The sequence below is a fragment of the Lynx rufus genome, unplaced genomic scaffold (assembly GCF_022079265.1).
Source record: "Lynx rufus isolate CCGP_SWC_20201006 ecotype Redwood Valley unplaced genomic scaffold, mLynRuf1.p SCAF_20, whole genome shotgun sequence".
NCBI classification, from domain to species: domain Eukaryota; kingdom Metazoa; phylum Chordata; class Mammalia; order Carnivora; family Felidae; genus Lynx; species Lynx rufus.
This window is the reverse complement of record NW_025814835.1, coordinates 6,451,756-6,476,035: the sequence shown is the minus strand read 5'-3', so window position 1 is coordinate 6,476,035 and position 24,280 is coordinate 6,451,756.

Genomic DNA, 24,280 nt, shown 5'->3' with positions numbered 1-24,280 from the left:
TAGCCTTAAATATCATGTTTTTATAACAGCTTACATTTTATAGCTTTAGTTTATGTTTTACTGTTTATTTTTAATACAGTAATAAATAATATAAGTTAACATGTAATAGTTTAATTGTTGAAAGGCACTCCTTTCATATATCCTATAGGAATGAAAGATAATTTAAGTCTACATTTACTAGCTCAACTGACTAAAATATTATAAAAGCATAAGATTAAATTTGTCATAGATAGAATTTTAGTATAATCTCAAAATATTGAGGGAGAAGTAGAATATTATATTTCTAGATATTTTACCAATATTGAGTCACTCCTGCTGAGTCTCTGGGTGATAGAAAGCAAAGATGAACTGGAAAAATGGAAATCTTTATTTGTATCTGGAACCTGCTTTCTAATCTTCATTGTCTCTTTTTTGGGCTTGGTTCCTTAGCTTAAAAACAAACGGTGGAGGTTCTTTTTTGGCTCTGGGGATTTCTGTATCTTATCCCTCCAAACTTGAGACCGGGCATGCGAAGAAACAAATCTTTCTGGAAGGCCTAACCGGACTTTCCCTGAACTGTCCACTCTATGCTTCAACTCTCTTGAATTTTACTCTTGTCTTCCAAAAAATGGAAGTGGAAATTGTAGGCTGTTTAAAAAAATATATGAGACACACAGAAACTATAATCAGCTACTACCTTTAAAGGAGAGATGTTCCTTTCTTCTGATGAAAATATGCCCTTATTACATGGGTCAATTTGTGTGTATAATGACCTAAATTAGCCCCTAGCCCATATCAAAGCTCAGCATGGGTGTGGGCACTTTTGAGTTCCTGTTCATTTCAATGTATGGCAATTGAGAGTAGATCTAGTTAGAGTAGATGGTTGGACTTCTGAATTATGAATGCAAACTTTGTCTCTCTTGAGTTCACTTATGTCTTCCTACCACTATTGATATTTTTTTTCACATTCAAGAATTTACACAGACTAAATGTAGTTTATGGATCTGTGCTGCCTAATATATAAGCAGGATTTACTATTAGTCAACATAAACAAAATCCGTACTTAACAATTTTCATTTGAAGTTATATTTCTAACTCATCATAGTATGTATGCCACACAGTGGCTAAAATCGATTCTTTCAACAGTAGGTAATCAATGCGTGCTTATTGCAAGATTGGAATAAAATATGCTATTGCTACTAGGAAACAGATTAAAACTTCATTTACCAGAGTAAAATGTTCCGTATACAATGTCAACATTTTTTTTTTCAGATAGAGTCAATTAAAATGACACGCAGAAAGATACTGAATTTGTTAACTAGATGAAATAAAGTAGTGTTTTGCTTTGCCCAATATTGTCTCAAATTCTGTCTTAGGGACTTTGAGGTATCACTTATGCATGTAAGAGGTTCATTTGACAGTGTTGTTAAGTTACTCCAGAGATGGATACCACTGAAGTAAAATTATATTTCACAATCAGAGACAAGATAGTTTAAAAAGCTTCAAATATAGTTTCCATAATTATTACATAAGACTTGAGCAAGCAGAAATTGATATAAATGGAAGCCAAATGTATCACTATGCCCAGTAGGCATTAAATAACAATAAACTGAATAAAACAGGAGGAAGGATTAATTTTCTCAACTTTTTTACTAAAAGTAAAGCATCTATAGTCAAGAAAAAAAATTTTTGTCTGAACCTAAAACTGAAACCATGGACTGTATTGTCCCAGATTCACTTAAACTTTCCTTTTTCTTGTGAAATTCAAATATATAGGATGCATTTTCTGGCTTGCTTTTCCTTAGGTCACCCACATGTAAGAACTGTTAATGACACCTGTCCCTCCTCCACGCATCACGATCTGATTTCTTTGTGCCGTCTTCTTTTCCGACCAATCTGAACACCTGTAACATATAGAACCTCTTCTAACTTTCAGACTCTTCTTGCTTCTAGCAGTGAATACAGTTTTTCTCTTTGTTCCTCTTCTGTGGTCTTTATTTCAGGAGGCTTCTCCCTTGTGTTAAGCCCTACATTGATTCAATTTCACACAGAGTAGATTGTAGCAAAGCAAGCTGAGGGAACATGCTTTGAATTGTTACCTTCTTGGTTTAACATTTATCTTCAACAGTGACTCATTTTTGGACTATTAGTAAGTTATTTAAACATTCCGAAGCCCAGCTTGTCCATTGGTATAATAGTACTTACATAATGGGGTTAACAAAGCATCGATAAGGTAAAGTTATAAGGCGATTAGACTCATTTCTGGAATACCTTGGCCACTCAAAACTCAAAGACCATTAGCAGTTATAATCGTTTAGAAAGAAACATAGTACTTTATGCACATCGTATAAAAGAATTGGATTTTCTAATGTTAAAAAAATAACACCTATGAATTCTCTGGAACTTTTCGAAAATTATTTAAACCCTTCATTAAAACCATTTACATTTTACACAGCCACAGAAAGAATCCCAAGCACAATTATGGAAATTTGACACAGGCGTTAGGTTAAAATAGCTACTGTGTCTTCCTTAGTGTCGTATTCGTCCCAATGCACTTTGTGAGTGAATAAAGGATAGAAATTCTAAATATGTTAAGGGCTGTTATGTTTCCACCCTCATAAGGCACATATTATATTAGAGGAAATTTTCACTAATGCTAGAAGTTGCCTTCCAGCAACAAATAAGTCCACTTCATTATTTAAATGAAAGATTTAAAGATTGTAGTTTTTTTAGAAGCAGCCTAACATACGAATGAAATGAGAAAACTCTGGGAAGTATCTGGAAACATCCACTGTATACATAAGACACCAAATGTGGCTAGTGTCTGTGGATATTGCATACTCTTGAAAACTGAAGTTGCCGAATACATTGAGATTTTATCTCTAGCTTGAACTCCATTGCCCAAGCTGCCAAACACCGGGGCACATGGGACTCCTGTCTCTCTCACAACTGAATCCAAACCACGTCATGACTGCAGATGCTCCCATTTTCACTGAGAGCAAAGCTATATCTGCACCATGCTCCCTAAGTTCTTGCACGAATGCCCCCAAACCCATACCTGGTTAACCTCTGCTCTCCCATCCACTTCCTCTGTTCTAGACACTCCATGCGTCCTGGTTATGACTGTAACAGATGGGCTTTTGTTTCAAGGCTTTGCATTGAACATGCTCACCTGATTCATCTTCTGTCAGGTATCTCTAGGGCTTTGTGCTTCATATTAGTTGCTCTTTGGGCCAACGTTTCCTACTCAATGAGGCCTTTCCCATTGTCAGTTAAATTGTTGATTCCCAGTTGAAATCCCCATCACCTTCTATGCTTTATTTTCCTCATAGTACTATACCACATCCAGTTAGTTTAAAAGTATGTTTATTGCATATGTCTCTATTAGAATATAAATTCCAAGGAAAAAGAAACATTTTGTTCATTCAACTGGCTGTGATAGACTCCGGGTCTACAAAGGTAGAAGCTTGCTAATAGTTGTTAAATAAATAGAGACTATTTGTAGACAGAAGTATACAGATGCATATAAGAGTTCTGGCCATCATGTCTTTTTGAGAGCCCAGGAAGTCTTGACCGAGATGTACAAGTGTTTCCTACAAGTGTAAGAATGTACGAGTCCAATTAGGTTCTCCTCTCTCTGTGTTGCTCTCTCTCTCTCTCTCTCTCAGCATGGCAAATTTAAAGCATAGTCTCACCCAAATTAGTAAGATGTCTATTTGGGGGAGAAACTATCATTTATTTCAATGGAGAATTTCTTAATCATTCACCTTACAGTGCCAATATACAACTCACCTTGGCATCTCATACTCACATAATACTTTTTAAAGCGATTAGATTTTATAGGCTTTATAAAAATCTCAAAAGTCAGCTCCCAGAGCATTAGTTGATGTGTGTGCTCACTCTAGCACCAAATGTCCTTTCTCTAGAAGAGAAAATTGCAGTAAATTGTGCCGTCCACTGTTTTCTATCATCTTCCCCTCTCCTGTTTCTCTCTCTCTCCTTCCTTGCCTCCTTTTCCTTCCTCCTTCTTCTCTCCATGCTTCTTTTCCTTCTCTTTCATATAACAATTTTCCTCAAAAGCTATTTTTTCAAAAGTACAAAAAAAGGGGACACAATAATTTAATGATTCAACCTCTACACACTTTTCTTGACCAGAAAATAACAGGATTTTTTTAAATGTAGTATTTTAGCTGAGCCTGAGATAGTTTGGTTAGCAATGATTTGATTGGATTCTCCATCTACAGCTAATCAAAGCCTGAATGGAATTAAAAAAAAAAAAAAGGAAACTAGAATAATATTTCCCCACAATGGTCCAGGATGATATGTTATTACAAAGAAAGTTCACCATAAAGAAACAAGGTGGTATTTCTTTAAATTAAAAGAGCAGATGTCATATGATGTGAGCAGAGACAGTATGTTCACATCAAACCCCAACAGAAAGTTTAACCCAAACTACCGAGAGCCACCGAGAACAGATCAGAAAGTATCTAGCACCTCATCACCATTTCACAATTGAAAATGTTATGAAGATAATGGAGATTTTAGTGTTAATTGTTATAAAGGGAATATATAGCAATTTATAATCTAGCACGAACACAGGACTTTGCGAAATGTTTTTGTGTCTACATTTAATTCTAAACAATTATTTCTCAGAATTTTATTGATATTTTTCAAAATTTTATCTGAATTAGATACCAAATCTAGATTTTATGTTTAATTCTACATAAATCTGTCCTTAAGCATAATATGTACACATTAATAGCCAATAACAGACTCCCAATTTCTTTTTTTTTTAATTTTTTTAAATGTTTATTTATTTTTGACAGAAAGAGAGACAGAGCATGAGCGGGGGAGGGGCAGAGAGAGGGAGACACAGAATCCGAAGCAGGCTCCAGGCTCTGAGCTGTCAGCACAGAGCCCGACACGGGGCTCGAACTCACAGACCTCGAGATCATGACCTGAGCCGAAATCAGACGCTCAACCGACTGAGCCACCCAGGCGCCCCCAGACTCCCAACTTCTAAGGCCAAAAACAGAACAAAGCAAAAATTATTCGGAGGGGGGATTTAGTTGTTTATGTATTTGGATGAAGCTTATAGTGCCGTTCTATCATGTAAGCAACAAGAATCATTAACAATGGACTAAAACACGAAAACATAACAGTCTAAAGTATCACAAAGAGTAAGTAACCTCATGGTTATGAAGGACAACAATACTTTCCCATAATCCTTCACAAATACGTCTCTGTTACTTTAATGCTCCATAACTTTTCAAGTCTCCATTGACTTATTAGTAGTAAAAGAGAATTTTGCTATTCTTGCTGAATGGAAGAAATGCTGTCTTCCAGCATAATGCGTCATAAAACTAAGGCAATAAAATTATTAGAAATATTAGCAATAAAGCAAAGCAATATAAACCATGAATGGTTGGCTTACTTTCCCAAAAGAAATCACAAGACCACACGTGGACTTACATATAATTTAAAATGTGTCCCTTGCAGAACCGAAATTGTATGTGTAGAGATACAGGTTAGTTTTTCCTCTTGGGGATATAATTATAAACCAATTCTGAAGGCGTTTTATCTGTGTTTCACCTGCCACACCACAATCTTTATCAGTGAGCCAAAAATAAATAACCTAAACCTTTCGTGGTAGCTGTCACTAGAAAGCTGAGCAAAGTCACCATTCATCTTGCTCATATGCATTTTAGCCTTTAGCACATGTGTTCTTTGAACAAATTTATGGGCCTTATGAATAAAGATTAGCACTCCTCTGTTCGACTCTGTTGGGAAGAATATTATTCTACTGTAAATGGACAAAAAATTCAACTAAATGAACGCTTCACAAAGGAAAAGCAACAGTTTTTGAACTAAGCTTTCTGAACACCATGTGCGATTGGTTTCCCCAGGTATATTTAGTGAGTATATTATATTTATCAGCACCTCCAACTGTAATACCCTAGATAAAAGAAGGTTGAAATGTCCATGAATACTTTTAGTTGTAAAATAAATAATGGAATTTAATTACAGTCATGGTTACAAAAGTGTCTGTATGAATCCTGATAATATTTGCTTTCATTTTTCAGGTATCACGGTTTGTAAACACTGATGCATATTTACTGATGTCTGACTCATGAAGAATTACAGACAGTCCCTCTTTTCTTAAATCCCTGAGTGGAGGTATGTGGGTAATTGTTAACTGTAATTGTATTCACATTAAAATTAAGGACGCTCCATACACATATGCAATGTTCTATAAAGGAGAATATGATCTGATTTCACGACATTTTTAGGGAAGATTGAATGAGATATCTGCATGTGAACATCGTAAGATACAACATCTTAAGGTATTTGATTAACTTCGCTTTGTCTCTCTCGATGAACTAGTCTTATGGGAGAGCATGCCGCCATTATCAGAAACATTTTTTGTCAAATTTCAGAAATAGTTATATACTGAATGCCATAGGGAAGACTTACATAAGTCGGTCCTTGACCACCGAAGGTTAACTCCCGAGAGTAGTAGTTGGATAAAAATTAAAAGCATCAAATACTCTCTCATCTAAATTTGTTTTGAAAGTCATTTAAAAATGTATGCTTTGGGGGCGGCTGCGTAGCTCACTCACTTAGATGTCCAACGTGGCTCAGGTAATGATCTCACAGTTCACGGGTTCAAGCCCCATGTCGGGCTCTGTGCTGACAGCTCAGAGCCTGGAGCCTGCTTCAGATTCTGTCTTCCTCTCTCTCTGCCCCTCCTCTGCTCATGCTCTGTCTCTGTCTCTCTCTCTCAAGAATAAATAAACATTAATTTTTTTAAAATGTATGCTTTTATGCTTTATTTCTTCTACTCCTTTGGATTACTTATAACTAAGGAAACCGGAAACTATTAACCTCTGTTGTTAAATTCCTTCTTTTATAAAAATGTACAACAGTGTGGCAAAGAAGTGAAGTTACATGAGAATATGTGGAATATACATTGTATATGCCTAAAACCGATTAAATGAATTTATACATCGTCATACAAGTATGCCATGTGTAGTTATCCATGAAATTCATCAAAGTGCACCATTCTGTTTAATTCTAATACTTAAAAGCATCAAATAGGAAACTGCGATTTATTTATGTTGGGATACATGTAGTCTGTGAATAGGATTTCAGACCTTTTTTTTTTTAATTTAACAGCTAGAGACGAGTGAAAGAAAATGATCTCTAGCTTCCTGTGGTTGTAAGAATTAAAGGAAGATGCAAAAAGAAAAGAATTTGATGTTCCAAAATTGGCCTCAGCTTTTTTTTTTTTTTTATGATAGGTCGGGGGGGTTGATGGCTTCTTCAAGAACTGTATCATTGAAAAGGAGTTAAAGCAGAGTTTAATGGTTTATGCCCAGTTCAGTGAACCGAACTGGAAAGACGTGTAGCTTCTGAGCTAAGACAGAAAGATGTCTTAAATAGCTTACCTGGGACACGGGACTTTCACAAGTGCCTGCTATCTGGTCGTTGCTTTCCTACTGGGAGATATGGGAGTTGGAGTTCCACGCCAGAACCCCCTTGCTGGATTTTCTGGTCTTTATGACAACAATTGCACTCTAGATGTTAATAGATGGTAAGAGAAAAGCCTTTATTTTGGGCTCAAGTACTTTAGAAAGCATTACCGTGAGATAAAGTTACTTGTCTCTCTAGAAGATGTATGATTTGGCCAGAAAAAGAATGGAACATTTTCAGTTTGGAATCTTGTGGTCCAATAAACATTACTTAGCATATAGCTGGAGTTATCTTGACTTTTGCATTTAATTTGTGACATCTCAAGAAAGAGCGCAGAGTTTCCTTTTAGTTGAGAAGATTCCTGAAAGTTTGTAAACAGCTGAATGTCTTTTTCAAGGTCTTCATGCATCACTTCAATTATCTATAATTTTTTATCTGTCACTTATTATATCTCAGGCTAATTTGCATTACTCTACATTTGTCAACATTAAATTTCATTTGCCACATGTCAGCCTATTTAAGAAGCAAATTCAAAGTGTATTAGAATGAGCTAGATGTAAATTTGAACGCTGCTATTTAACTCTTTCCTCCTAATCCATAAATTGGGAAAACCCAGCATATTCAGAAGATGCTAAATGTCCAATTTTTAAAGTTACAATAGAATGAAAAACTGGAAGAAACAATACAATCTGTGGAAGAATACCTTTAAGTGAAGAAAATTTATATTTTAGATTTTTTATAGTCAACAACACTGGCTTTCACGATGTCAATTTAGAAGCATTATTTTTATTTTTTTTTAATTTTTTTTCAACGTTTTTTATTTATTTTTGGGACAGAGAGAGACAGAGCATGAACAGGGGAGGGGCAGAGTGAGAGGGAGACACAGAATCGGAAACAGGCTCCAGGCTCCGAGCCATCAGCCCAGAGCCTGACGCGGGCTCGAACTCACGGACCGCGAGATCGTGACCTGGCTGAAGTCGGACGCTTAACCGACTGCGCCACCCAGGCGCCCAGAAGCATTATTTTTAAATTATTAGTCTGAAAAGAAATTACAAGGAGTTAAATTTACCAATGCCATTGAAGAAACTGGTAAAGTCAAATAAAATAATTTTAATAAGTAAGGCTATAAATAAATGGAATGAACTATCAATAATACCAGTCAATTATTAAATTATAGTGAAAGCTTATTCAATTTTAATTAAGAAAGAGAAAAGTCAAATAATTTGCCATTAATGGAAATATGTAAACATAACTCTTGAGCTAACAGTTAACAAAATAATTTTAATATATAAATTAGGAGGCTTTGATTATATGCTACTAAAGCTTTGAGGGAATTAACCAATATTTAGGAAACTACTTTAAATATAGATAATAGATAGATAGATACATAGATACATAGATAGATAGATGACTTAGAGGATAGATTTTGAAGGGGGTGTAGAGTTTTCCAATAATTGTGAAATGTGCTAGTAATTTATGTTTACGCAAACATCTCAATTGCAGCTTAAAACTATTTTAAAATTTAAAATACTAATATAAGTATATGTTATTGTATTTCTATAGGAGCAGCCTGTATTGATAGGATGTTCTTGGAATGAGTCCAAGCTAATGCGTTCACAGATTATGAGGACCCATAAAAATTTGTCATCATTTTGGAAGAATTGCCAAATAACCAGACCAGAGAATAAAGCGTATGTATTCAACACATATTTTCTGGGCCGTAGTTATATTTCAAAAATTAGTAAAGCTTGACGGGAGGTAAGTAGAAATGCATTACAAAAATACATACCTTCGCCAAAGACTTGAAAGCTGGGACTTAAACAGATATTTGTGCATATGTGTTCTTAGCAGTATTATTCACAACAGCCCAAAGGTGCAAGTAACCGTAACTATTCATCAATAGACGTATGGCTAAGTATAATGTGATACACACACACACACACACACACACACACACACACGAACGGGGGAGGGACAGAAGGACAGGGAGAAAGAGAATCCTAAGCAGACTCCATGTGCAGCAGGGCTCAATCTCACCACCATGAGATCACGATCTAAGCTGAACCAAGAGTCCGACGCCCAAACAACTAAGCCATCCAGGAGCCCTTGAGTAGTTATTTTATATCTTTACGTGTTCCTAATACATGTATTAGGATATTATAATATTCCTAATATTGTGCACCTCTAACTTGAGACTTTATAAACATCATTATTTATGGCAACATTGTTAAGGGGAAAAATTGACCTGAGTATGTTATTGAGAAACCCACAAATTGGCATCATTTTAATCTAGTCAATTTACTGAACTCATGTTTTCAATATATGGTATTAAGAACAAGATTTGGGGCGTCTGGGTGGCTCGGTCTGTTGATCATTCGACTTCGGCTCAGGTCATGATCGCACAGTTGATGAGTTCAAGCCCCCCATCGGGCTCTGTGCTGACAGCTCAGAGCCTGGAGCCTGTTTCAGATTCTGTCTTCCTCTCTCTGTGCCCCTCCCCTTCTCATGTTCTGTCTCTCTTTGTGTCAAAAATAAACAAACATTTAAAAAAACAACAGAACAAGGGTTATTTGGAAAAATAAAACATTTTAGATATTTTCCTCATGTTTTATATAAAAGTACATCTGGGGACATTAATAATTATATGTAGAAAAGGTCATTTTTTAAACAACTGGTAGAATATATATGCAATTATTATCATATGGTTGGTGGTTAAAATAAAGGAAAAGAAAAAATTGTAGCCGACATCACTGGTAAGCACTGGCTTTAGTTTGGTCCCAAATACAATTTGTACTTATAAATAAATCATAAATATTCTTCTCTATTTTATGTATGGTAAATATACCATAAATATTTTCATTCAGTGTAATAAAACTCATTAGTGTTCTAGAAAATATCTAGCAAATAAACATTTTTCACTGAAGCCCCATTTCTCCCAAAGCATATTATCAAATGGAAAAATAAATTTTTAACTGTACATTACCCCATTCTCTCTTTTTCTCTATTCATCATCTTACCTTTTCTTTTTTTAATTATTAATTTCATTATCATTGCCTTCACTTAAAATTCCCCTATTTCCCCCCCTTTTAAAATTCTCTCCTGTGACAGGATTATGTTATTATGTTACTGATAATCGAGTTATGAAACAAAAAAAGCTGGTTTACTTGGAGGTAGTGGTATATGAAAAATATTTTTTCAACTTTCTCTTTCTAATGGGATTTACTTTATGGGAATATACATTTGTAGCATAGTCTCATTTTGTTTAGATATTCATGTAAACGTGTGTACTTGCATTCAATACAGTGTTTAATGATTCTCTCTTACTATCTCTCTCAGTCTCTCTCTCTCTCTCTCTCTCTCTCTCTCTCCCTGAATCTCTCTCTCTTTATGGTTATTTCCTCCTTGCTGATTCTTGTTCTGTGTATTTGTGTTTTTTCTGTCCCTCTGTCAACATTTTTTGTTTCGATGTTAGGACATGTTTTGATTACTTTGTTGTTTTTTTTTTCAGAAGATGCATTTATTCATTATTAGTTTCAAAGACTATTTTTTTCTTTCCTTTCATTATATTAAGTATATTAATCATGTACTGAGATAAAAAGCAGCTCTCAGGAATAAAACAACAAAACAAAACAAAAACAAGACAGATGAGTATATATTTTATGAGCTCATAAATTCCATCTGAAATTTCTGTTTGAAGTGTAAGATTATATATTTTTTAATTTTAAATTCCTTGATTTCATATCAGCATCTCTTTTCTTATACATAGAAAATTTCAGTGCTGTTAAAAGTAATATAATAATGGATTTATTTTGTTACTTATATAAATTCTATAATTGTATATTAATTATATTACTTATATAATTTCAAAATACTATATCTAGTGAATACATTTTAAAGTTTAACATTTCCTTAGTGATCTTTTTGTTTTCAGAATCCCTGAAGGAATTGCGAAGAAATGCTATATTGTAACGTCACTAGAGTAAATCATTTTTTCTGTGTGTTTTATGAACCAACCGAATATATGATTAGATTAATTTCGTACAGCTTATTTTTGAACTATAGAATACTGACTATTTGATTTTGAAACAATGAATAGCACCAAACCTTATATTATAGCAGTAAAATTACAATAAATGAGAAGCATTTGCTAGATCTACTCTATTAAAATCTACTTAGTAAAACGTACTTTCAAAGATAACAGCCACACTGATTTGAAAAGAATGTTACTACCTTTTGTTTTATGGGCACTAGTTAAGCCAAAGACAAAAATATATAGAAGAAGAAGGAGTAACAGAAACAGTAAGTTGGTAAACTAGTGTATTCGGTGATTAATATAGTCACATTATGTGAAATATGTCCCAAATGAGCTCCTGTCCAATATTCCCCTTTGCGGAGACATTAGTTGAATGATATTTCAAATTGCAAAATGATATTCAGTCATGGATACTACAGACACGTACCTGTAACATAGCGGCCCTTCAAGGCAAAGACTTTTCATTTTGGAGCTTAAATGGTGCCATAATGTCACAGACTTCCAGGAGTAAAGAAATCAATCAATACGTTGGTTAGATAGCAGAGGCACCCTGGGATTTATCTGACAAGTGAGGAGATCCCAGCCATTTTTCCTGCTCTTCCTTTACAGCTCTATTCAAACTTTTCAATAGAAAATCTGGCAAATGCAGCGAAAGGAGAAAGAGAAAGAGTAAGAAAAAATAGAAGTCAAATGTTAAAAAGTAAAAGTAACAATGAATGTGAACTCTCTGACCTTCAATAAAAAGGAAAAAAAATGTACAAAGTCCGGTGCTGAACAAAGCCTTGCTGGAATAAAGAAAAAGTTTTGGTTCACGGCCTGTGCAGGTTGCTTAATCTACCAAATTTAACCGTGGATACTTTGTCAGTAACTTGTTTGTTTCACTCCAATTTGCGTCCATAATCAACTTCACCAAACATCTTACAGAATTTTCAATTAGATGTGCCCAAGAATGCTTTCATCATCGAACTCACATCCTGTGCTGGGACACTTAACATTTTTTAAAAATGTTTATCTTAGAGAGAGAGAGAGAGAGAGAGAGAGAGAGAGAACATGAGTGGGAGAGGGGCAGAGAGAGAGGGAGACACAGAATCTGAAACAGGCTCCAGGCTCTGAGCTGTCAGCCCAGAGCCCAACGTGGGGCTTGAACTCATGGACAGCGAGATCATGACCTGAGCCGAAGTCAGAGGATCAACCCACCGAGCCACCCAGGAACCCCTACTGGGACATTTTAAGAGTAAAATAAATCATAAGCTCCAATGAATTCACAAGGAATTAGAACTTTCCAGATCTTTCACAAAGAAAGTAAGAAAAATATGTGTCCTCTCTCAAATCAATTAATCTTTATTTAGCCATCACTACCAACTATTCTATTTTCTACATAAGGTATATTTTAATATATCTTTTACATTTGGTGAAAAGTGTAAAATGTTTAATATTTGAAAGATCTAATATCAGTACTTTATTTAGTATGTGTTCTCCTTATAGTAATTGTTTCTTTGGTTAAGAAGACATGACTTCGATTTGTGATAAAGAATAAGGCAATAAAGGTGCTGAATTTTAAGTTTTTTATTGAACTGTTACATATAGGAAAAATCTTAACTGTGCATTTTTTACTTAAATTATATGTATTTGTACATTATGTCACCAACACTCAAATGATGAGCATCCCAGAAGACAATCTCATGCCCTGCAATCAGCAGTGCCCCCATCACCCCACGGTCGACAAATGTTGGGATTTGTTTCACCAGGTTACTTTTGCTTGTTTTTTTTTTTTAACTTCATATACTTCATATAAATGAAAACTTACTGAATGTCATGTCTGTGTAACTAACTCATCACGTTATGTCAATAACCATTTCTTAAGTATTATAATAGCAACATAAACTCGCGACTGGTTTTCGTATAAAGAGCTTCACTGAGGTATAATTGATATGCATTTGACTGCAGACTTTGGCTAAGGGCTGACCCATGAATACGTCCATGAAATAACTGCTAAATCAAGATAAATCTATCGATCACCCCCAAAACTTTGATTGATCAAGATTGCACCAGGTGCTCCTGAATTAGGACACTTCTGAATTATGGGAATTTCTGTTTGGGGTTGGCGAACATGTGCTCTCCCGGACCCCGTGAAAGCTTGGGGCTCCTTCTGGATACTTTGCCCATCTCAGGTAGTTTCCTCCCAAGTGTTGTACTGATCAGTACTCAGCTGAATACCCTAGGGAGATACATCAGGTGGACAGAGAGCTCTCTCTCTACTCTGGCCTCTCACCTTGGCACCTGGGATTCCCAGCTTCAGCTTCTAAAATCAGGGAAACTGCTAGAATCTGCCTGGGTTCCACCCCCCTGCAGCATACACAGCTCCGGAACTTTTCCCAGACAGAATCACAGCATCACAGGGCTCACCTGGTTTGTTTCCCATCTCTCGAAGATCATTTTTCTTCCTTAACTGATACTTCCTCCTCAGATACCGATTCTTGATAACTTCTTTCTATTCCAAGTTCCCTTCTCAGAATCATGTTGTAACTCATGCCAATGTCGACACCGTGGGCTAATCCCACTGTCAGGTGGGAATCTCAGCTGAAAACTGTCCACTCGTACTGCCCTCTCCATCTATCAATGGGGTGGCTCTTTAAAACGCTATGAACAACCTTCATTTATTCTAATTCCAAACTCACCCTCACCAGAGACGAACTGCATTACCCTCTTTAGTCCCCTCAAAGTGGAATTATATTTGAATTTCTGTCAGCTCTGCTTGCTCTAGTTCTCTTTTAAGATCCACTCCTGCCTGATAGGAGAAAGTAATCTAGAAATGTCTACAAAAACTCAGGCAAAATCTCTGGTTGCTTGAGAATCGAGAATCCGCCATATTTCGTATTTTCCTTTTTTGTCCCTCTTCTTCGTCAGCAACATTCTGGGCACTTACCAAGTATCACTGAGCAGGAGAGAGAAGAGATGCACGGGGTTCTCAGGCTTTCGGAACAACTTCATTAAGCCATGTTTTTATACCATGGCCTTTTACTTTGAAGGCCTAGCAATTTGGTCTGTCGGTGTCTACACACGATTGTGCCCAGAGGACGATTCGAAGTTAATTAAAAAGCACACCAACTGGGCTTGACACCAGAGTGACAGCTTATTATTAACAGAGACAAATGCAACAGTTGCTGAAATTCTTTAAAAGAAGCAATTAATTCGTTCATTTCCTTTGGCTAATTAATGGGGGAAAAAAGTCAAAACCAAGAGCTCTTTACTGATTTACTCTGGGAAATGCTTAACCGGGATAAGTAGCTAGAAATGCTCGGTATTCTTAGGATCTGCAAGAATTTGCTCATTTTATTCTCTTGGACTGATCTCACTTTGCACTGGGAAGTCACTACATGAGGACAGGATGAGAAAAAAAGAGTTTTTTTAAAAAAGTTATTTATTGTTCTTAGGCTGAAATAGTCAAAACCCATTATTTACTTCAAGCATACACACACACACACACACACACACACACACACACACACACTTGACTTTAATACTATAATACTAGGGATAATTTGGGTTTGGGATCTGAAAGTCTCAACTCTGAAAGTTTAACCCTTATATTAGTTATCCGTCGTTACACAGCGAATTATGCAAAAATTAGCAGCTTAAAACAGTACACGTGTTTTACGTCCTAGTCTTTGTGGAACCCAGGCATGGCTTAGCTGTGTTCTCCACATCTGAGTCTCTCAAAGGGCTGCCGTCAAGGTGTCCTCCAGGCGTAGTCTCTTACGAAAGCTCCCCTAAAAGAGGATTCTGCCTCCAAGATCGCTTGCATACACGTTGACCGGATTCTGTTCACGAAGGACAGTTCCTGAGGGCCATATTGCCTCACTGGCTGTAGGCTAGAGACAACTCTCTGTTCTTTATCCTGTGGACCTTTCCAACATGGAAGCTTGGTTCCTCAAAACCAGCAAGAGAGAGAGAGAGTCTGCTAGCAAGATGGAGGTCACAATCTTATGTACCCCAATCACATAAGTGGCATTCTGTGATCTTTGCTTTCTTCTGTTGGTAAGAAGAAAGTCACTAGGTACAGCTCACTAACTAGAGAGCCCACAGCCTGCAGCAACCTGCTTGGGAAACCAGCCTCCTTCTCGGAAATAAATAACCCAGGAAGCCAGCCGGCAAGGTTAGACTTTCCAGACACCAGCGTGCTGTCTGTAGCGCCAGTCCAGGAAGCTAACGCACCAACTTCTAGAACAGTCAGCCCCAAATGGCCGGCACGTGGTTGAGATAACTGACAGCTTCTCTCATTTTCTGTCTCCATGACCAACTTAGGACCAGCCAGAGAAAGTCAAATAAGTTCCCCTAACCAATCGCAGAGGATAACCTTCCTCAAGCTTTCCCAGGCTGACAGCTTTTATCACCACTGGGTGAAGTGCTCCACTCCTGCACCTGCCTTTGAGTTTGCCAAAATGCAGGTCTTGGTGGCTGACTCCCTTGCTACGGGAAGCTCAGAACAAAAAATCTTTTTTTGTCTCCTCCTTCAGTTGGTCTTCATTTATTTCCACACCACATTCAATGGGCGGGGTGAGGACACAAGGGTGTTGATTCAAGGATGCAGGGCTGACAGGGGCCTCTTAAAAGTCTGAGTACTGTGGTGCTTAAGCAGACATTGTAAGTACGTTCTGCCACAGTTGTGTTTCTTTGCTTTCAATGAGGCCAGCCAGTAGTGTTTCTGAATGGTGTGTTCTATGTTTAGAAATTAAAAAAAAAGAAAAATATGCAGGTGATTTCATTTATCGCGCCACTCAAAGACTGTGTAAGTGCTGAATGTGAGCTGGAGGAGAGCTACGTTATTCCTTCTGTAAGCCTCAGTATCCACTTACATTTTACTTTGAGTCTCTTACCACATGGGTGATGACACTTTGACAAGAAGTCCCGTAAAGGCAAGTCGCCTTTTTCTCTTCGTCTGTTGGTCAGCCGGGGATCCGTGCCAACATTGGGAATTTGGTCATTCGGACTCTTCTAAACTTCCTCCTTCTGCACTGAACTCAACGCTAATGTGGGAAATATATCTCTGAAATGCCGACACATTTTTCAACTTAAATAATCATACGACAATTATCTGTAGCTTCAAAGTAGAAAACTGAATGAGTTTCGGCCATTTATCTGGTCCTTTATGGTTCTTATCTACATCAGTAACATCATTATCCACTGGGATGCTCCTTATCCACCTCTCTTCATCTTTGTGCCAGTGAGTTGATACGTATGTAGCAAATCAGGGACTTATGTACTCCTTGTACACAAGTCATCATGTTTCTTGACTATACTCGATTTAACCAAGTGTTGTACCAGCAGAGAGATGGCCCAAAGTCATTGGCCCAAAGTCACTCTGCAGGGAAGTTTCAACAAAAGGTAGAAAGGAAACGCATGTGTAGTAGATAGACAAAATCCGAGTTCCGCAAAGAGATGTTCTTAAGAAAAATGTGTGATAGAGTGAAAACCAACAAAGGCAGTTTTGTCACAGGAATAATCTGAGTATGGCAAATTTCTCCAGTAAGAAGCAATGTGGGCTCAGAAGTAAAATGATCACAATGACATTTGATTCATCGGGACCATTTTAACTACTGCTGTGTCCATGTAAACATTTAGTTTCATGAGACCTGGACATATGGCAGCTGAGTCGCGTTGTATTTCTCATTTCTACCCGAGGTGTCATTGCCATAAACCATCAACCTTCAGAATCTGCTGAGCCTGTTTCTTTTCCTTGAAATCTGCAGTGGCCTCGCCAAATAGTCAGGCAACACGAAGCAAAGAGAAAAATAATGACACGAAAACTGAATACCATTGAACACCCAACCCTTGGCAACATTTCAGATTGAATAATGCAAATTAGGCAACAGTGATGCCTCCGTGCACGCTAGATCATTGCTGATATGTTTTAGCTACTTTGATTACTAGGCCTTTCTTTGTCATTAAGAATGGTGCACTTGTTGGAATCTATGTATTTATGTATTAGGGAGTATCCTGCCTCCAGTATATCCTGATCAGGATTTATGAAAATGAATAATACTAAGCAAATATTTCAAAACTAAGTGTCTCTGAAAGTATGCCTACTTTTAATATTAATATGAAGTCTCCCACTATATCATTTTTAATTAACTAAATGAATCTCATTCTATGGAAGAAACAAAAATTAACCTTATTATTGACTGTGTAAGTTGATGCTAATTTACTGCCCTAGTGTACTTCCCCATAGTAAAAATCTTCCTGTAATTTTTTAAACACACATTCATTATCTCCTTTGGAATAGTACATTTATTGGTTAAAAATATGCTAACTTTTGAGTTTGGGGGACATATCACTGGATTACCAATGGTTCATTATTTCAAAATGTTGAGGCCAATTTGTATTCCCATTCAGTCACTTTTTTATTATTATTGGAGGTTAGCATTTATCCATTTTTACTTTTTTACTTTTTCAGAGGCAAAATACTTATTCACTTTTGCATTTACTTCACATTTTTTATCTTTAATGAGGTTGAATTTTTTTGTCCGTAATTCGAACATGCATTATTTCTCTGTGAATGATCCTGTCTTCTGATCATTTTCCTGTGGAGATTTTTATCTCTTCTGATTAACATTTAAGAGATTAAAAAAAGATTTCAAGGGCATGAAGCTTATGTCTGCCTCTAATCTTCCTTTCACAATTTCCAATGATTTTTTTCTTTCTAATATTTCAGTTTGGATGTTATTGAGCAACAGAAAAATGTGCATTTAAATTGTGCTGTGAAATCGGCCGATCACGACTTACCGCACGGGGCTGCCGCTGCTGATTTCAGTGCTTGCTCTGTTTTGCATTTGACGCCATATTTGTAGAGGCCAACTATATGGAGAACATGCTACCATCCTTCCATTCTACCATTGACCTGTATGTTCACCTGCCTAGGTTATACCTGTTCATAAAATTTTCAACAGACATTACTGTTTAGGAGCAGGAATCTCCCTAGTCACCTTAAATATTCAGGTCTCAAGTTCACTGCCATTCATCATCTAGTTCAGTGACTTTTCTGTCAATTATAAAGGTATTGACTAGCCCCTACTGGAATGTATTTCCGCATATATGGCTAATTACAACTGCCAAGGGTTGGATTTCAGTGGTTCAACAATATGGGCACTTGTGGCCACCCTTGTACCAAAGACTGCAGGTTTCTGTAGTGGAAGGGCCAGCCTGAGAATATGACAGGGAAGCAACTCAGGATGGTGCCCTAATAAACATCAACAAAGATTAAATAAAAATAAAACAAAACAATGTTTTAACATTTCTCATTAACCGTGTGTATCCCCTTCTCCACTCCTCTCGACACTACCACAATTTGGCCCTTTACGATCTTTTTACTTGAATCGCTTTGGCAGTCTCCTAAATAATCTAACTGCTTTCCATTCTTTCCCCTCTAATTTAATGAACACCTTGGTGCCAGAATGACAAATTCAAAAATGCAAATCCAGTTGTGTTGCTTACACGGTTAAAACTACTTAATGTCGTTACCACCATTTTTTTAGGAAAACATGTTACATCTTTTACCCGAAGTAGAAGGCAAGTTATGGACTCCATTCCATTTCTTTTTCACCTCTCCCGCATTATGTCTTAGAATCAAACTCTACCAAAACCCCTGGACTCATGACAGCCAGCCCAGATGTCTCTCGCCTTTTGGCGTGTGAACGTGATTCTGCCCAGCAATGCAAATTTTAAATGCAATTAACCTTTCCTACCACAACATCCTGAGGTACCTTAAGTACAGCATTTATCCCCATCTCTCTTGTTGACGGTTCATAGTCCACTTTAGAACTGAAGTTCTCTGAGGAAAGGATCTATATGGTTCTCTTTGTGATGGAGGCCAAGTGGTCATCATAGAGGAAAGACTCATGTTTGTTTAGGGAATCCATGACATGTGAATAAAAGCATCTGTGTTAAGGGAGAACCTCCTCTCCATGTTCAAGTTTTCTTAAAGCCACTTCTTCGAAACCCTCTTAGGTCTCCCTCCTTTTATTTGTCACCACTAGGAAGAAAACCTTTTTTGAGATGTGAAATCAAAAGAAGGTAATAAACCAGCTACCAGAGCCTTTTCTCAAAACCTTCCCTGTCACTTCATAATCTGGATTCCTACCCAGAATATACTTTCTGCTCTCCACCATAAAGCAGTCATTGATCTACCCTGAAGGGATCTTTCTGATGTTTCCCAAGTGGGTAAAAACTGAATAATCTTGGGACTGAGAATTCTACTTTCCAGGTTTTCCAATTAAAGCTGCTTTTTTTTTCATTCATCCATGTGATTTATGTCACAATCTTTCAATCTGTCGTGAAGTCAATATGGAACGAAAAGAATTATTGTATTGGAACCCTGAGCCCAAATGATTATGTCAAAATTATCTCTGATTTTGATAAGATTTTTAAGAAGTTAAAAAAAAAAACTTTCAAAGTTAATCTTATCTAGGATGGTATACTCTGCTGGCTTGTTTTTATTCCGATGACAGATAGAAATCAATTAGAGGTTACTAGAAAGTGATAACTGGAGAAAAGAAAATGCACCTGTTAGATGAAGTCTGAGAGTTACGTAAGTCCTCTTGTTATCCAGTTTTGTGAAGGAAAAAGCTGACACATTAAGAATGAAGTGACAGGTTAGTATAATAAGCTAATAGCAAATTCACTTATTTTGCTTAATTCTTTGTTTATAGAGAGAATGAATTACAATTTCTGCTTATTTCTTTTCCATTTTTATCACAAATATACCCTCTCATGTAATATGTAAGCTGCATTCTTAATGTATGGTATGAAAAATTGTGTTGCAATATTTCTCAAAATCTTATATTTTGTGAAAACAGCACATAAATGATGAACTAACATTCACAGAAATGAACACTACCTGAATCCTTAGGTTAAATCTTTTAACAAAAAGAACAAAAAATTTTTAAAAAATGTGCATTTTATTGACCATCCCAGCATATATTTACAAATGTGAACAATGAAAATATGTCCACAATAAGATTATACATGATGAATTTGAATCTGTTTATGTCTGTGTAATTTTTATGGGCACAGACCTAGCATGATATGTGAAGAAACAGTCAGCAAATGTCAAGACTAGATGTACTAGTCAGTTCTTGCTGTGTAACAACAAAATCTTAGTGATTTATATCAACAAATTATTTTTTGCTCACAGGTCGGTGGTCAGCTTGAGTTTCGTTGATCTTGTCTCAGTTTGGCTGGGTTAACCTACCACTGTCTGTTGCGGTCACAATGGCTCTACCTGTGTCCTTTTACATCGGCCAGTGATTCTCCAGATCTTCAGGTCATGTTCTCCTCATGGCAGATAGTAGAAAGAAGTATGACAAGTCAAGCAAAATAACACAAACATATTTAAATCTACTCTTGCGTTCACCAACTTGCGTTCAATTACTAGTACGTTTGTCAGAGAAAATCACATGTCCAACCTCTGCTTCAGTTAGAAGTACAACCAAGTTACATGGCAAAAAAGTAAAGAATTAGGAACAATAATGTAATCTACTACACTGAGTATATCAGGAAGTCAGATAATTTTATTATTGCTTCTTAATTTTTTTAAAGGAAGAAACATTGATTGATAAAAAAGTTGAGAAGATGGCAGGTGGTTGAGCGAGACCCCACTCCATATCAGTTTGGTCCCAAAATTCAGGTTTTCACTTCTCGTACATATTATCTAAGTCGATCATCTTAATATTTCTGAAAGTTTCATATTTCAAATTTCATTTTTCTTTTTTTCAACTTTTTTTTTAATTTATTTTTGGGACAGAGAGAGACAGAGCATGAACGGGGGAGGGGCAGAGAGAGAGGGAGACACAGAATCGGAGACAGGCTCCAGGCTCCGAGCCATCAGCCCAGAGCCTGACGCAGGGCTCGAACTCACGGACCGCGAGATCGTGACCTGGCTGAAGTCGGACGCTTAACCGACTGCGCCACCCAGGCGCCCCTCAAATTTCATTTTTCTAAGTCGATTATTCTCATACACTGTTCAGGTGCCTTAAACTCTTTGTCCTATGAAATGTATGAAACACAAACACTAACGCTTACTCCAAATCACTTTTGTGAAGATTATAGATCTCTTCTGCAAAGTAGCTGTCACAGAATACACTTAATTGGTAATTTTAATATTAAGTCAAAATTATCTTTCGTGTTTAGGAACAGCATGAAAGCTGGAATTCAAAATTATCTTGCGCATATGATTATGTATTTGTATGGTGGTTATTTTACTGGCATTTTATTGCTGAGCATTATAATATATGCCTTACATAATTCAATGGTAAAAATAAGTAAAAGAGAAAGAAAAGAGAATACACCATCCAGCGCAACAATTATGAAACTCCACATTAAGAAGCATTCTTAGAAAAATACGAGATACAATTAACACCTAATCATTAGATATCTATATTAAATTTCATACAATAATTTAAGGATGCTACATACAGGATGAATCAGCATCAAAACTTAGAAACTGTGAGTGTATTTCATCTGTTAGTAAAAACTAGTCATATATTTTCAACAAAGGGGAAAATAACGTCTCTGGGAGATAATTATTAAAATATTAAAAATACTTACTAAACAATTTCAAAAAATGTAATCTGAACTCAAAACCAAAACAAAACAAATCTAGTATTCTACATCTGTGTTGTAGATTAGACAAATATTTACATTTTTAAGTTATCGTATTGTTTGAAATATTGAAATAGTCATACATGGTGGCTGAATAATTATCATGATGCTTTCCTCCACTCAAAATTACATGGGCACACACTCCTCTATTCTTCTAACATGGTTATAGTGCCTCATCCCTCACCGCTATCTTGAGTTTGTTTTGTGGTGATGACTGAACACAGATCGATGGGTCTAGCATCATTTTAATTGTTCTAATTGATATAAAATTGAACTGCTATAAGATACAAAATTTGGCGAATTTAAAATATGATATTTTGTTATTAATATATGTCATTAATCCCTCATCTGCATTATTGGAACTTTTTAAAATAGTAATTTCACAAATTAAGATTCAAATAAGTTTTGATTGTATGGTTTTCATTGATATCCAATTAAATGGAAGAAAAGTGACACTTAAAATGTGTTGTCACTAAAACAAAAGTATACTGATCCATTTTTTTAATTCTTTCAGCCCTCTGCACCTTTTCACATATTTATGTATGTGGAGTATATTTTGCCAAGTGTTTCTTCATTTATATTGTATTTATTATTATGAATGGAATTTTCCCCATTGACCTAATTGTTGCTATATGTGAAGAAGCTATCAACTGAGATTACTTTGTAAATAGAATGCTTACTGAATTATTTCATGTTTATGGTACTATATTGATTTTTCATTATTTTAAAATATATGTATTTTACATTATTTATCTGTCTAACAGAACTGTTTAGAAAATTTCAGGACACCATTAAATTTAAAAAAATAGGGAAAACTCCATTATCCTCCTGTTTATTAATTAGCATGCTTCTCATGTCTTATCTTTAAGCATTCTGAACTTTACACTTTTCATCGTGCTAAGAGAGTATTCCTCTTTTCACATTTTAGTGGACTATCTCATCAGGGAGGCCTTTTCAGCATCAGTAAATATCTTTGTACTTTCCTTATTTTGACCAGTTAATATTGTGAAATGTATTTAGTTAATTTCCTAGTTCTGAATAATTCCTACCTTGCCAAAATAAATCCTGTTTGTTTGGGTGTATTATTCATGTGATATTTTATTTGGTTCTATGTGTTAATGTTTTATTTATGACTTTGAATCAATATTTATAAGTAAAATAATCTCTGTGACATCCTTGTCAGCATAGCGCTGTTTTGTAAATATATTGAGAAGCTATCTTTGTCTGTGTGCTGCTGAAAAGTATAAACAGAATGAGAGTTATTTATTTCACTAAATTTACAAGAATTCACCCATAAAACCATCTGGATATGGAGTGTCTATGGAGAGAAGTTGTTTGAAAGAATTGTCATCCTTTTCATAGATCTTGATCGGTTTATATTTTCTAATTTTCCTTGATCATGTTCCTTTTTGTTCATTTTTTTTTGGTTGTTGTTGTTGTTGTTCCTGTGTATTTATTTCAAAGCTAATATGTTGCTATCCATTCATGGTAAAAAGTATTCAGTTTGCTTTTTATTTTTTTTATTTTTTTATTTAAAAAAATTTTTTAAAATGTTTATTTATTTTCGAGACAGAGAGAGACAGAGCATGAACAGGGGAGGGTCAGAGAGAGAGGGAGACACAGAATCCGAAACAGGCTCCAGGCTCCGAGCTGTCAGCACAGAGCCGGACATGGGGCTCAAACCCCCGGACCGCGAGATCATGACCTGAGCCGAAGTCGGCTGCTTAACCGACTGAGCTACCCAGGCGCCCCTCAGTTTGCTTTTTAAAATTGATAATTACTTGAGACTAACTGGCTGGCAGTCACTCTGCTGAATGTTGGGGATTGAATACTGAGTAAGAAAAACGAAGAAAAACAAAGTTTGTGCCTTCATGGAACTTATGTTCTAGATCATCAGGTGGAAACAAGCAATACAGAATAAGCCCAGCATGGTGGGGGAGAATAATCGTAGGATGATACACGAAGAGTTGTCAGGAAAGCTTCTCTAGTAATGTGATATTTGAGCCAGTCAGTAAGAGTAAGTGGGGAAAACATCAAACAGAAAGGATTGATATGTCCAAAACCTCCAATGCGGAAAAGAGTTTAAAATCTTCAGTAAGTAGAAAAAATCCTAATTGATCCATAAGTAAATGGCTTGGG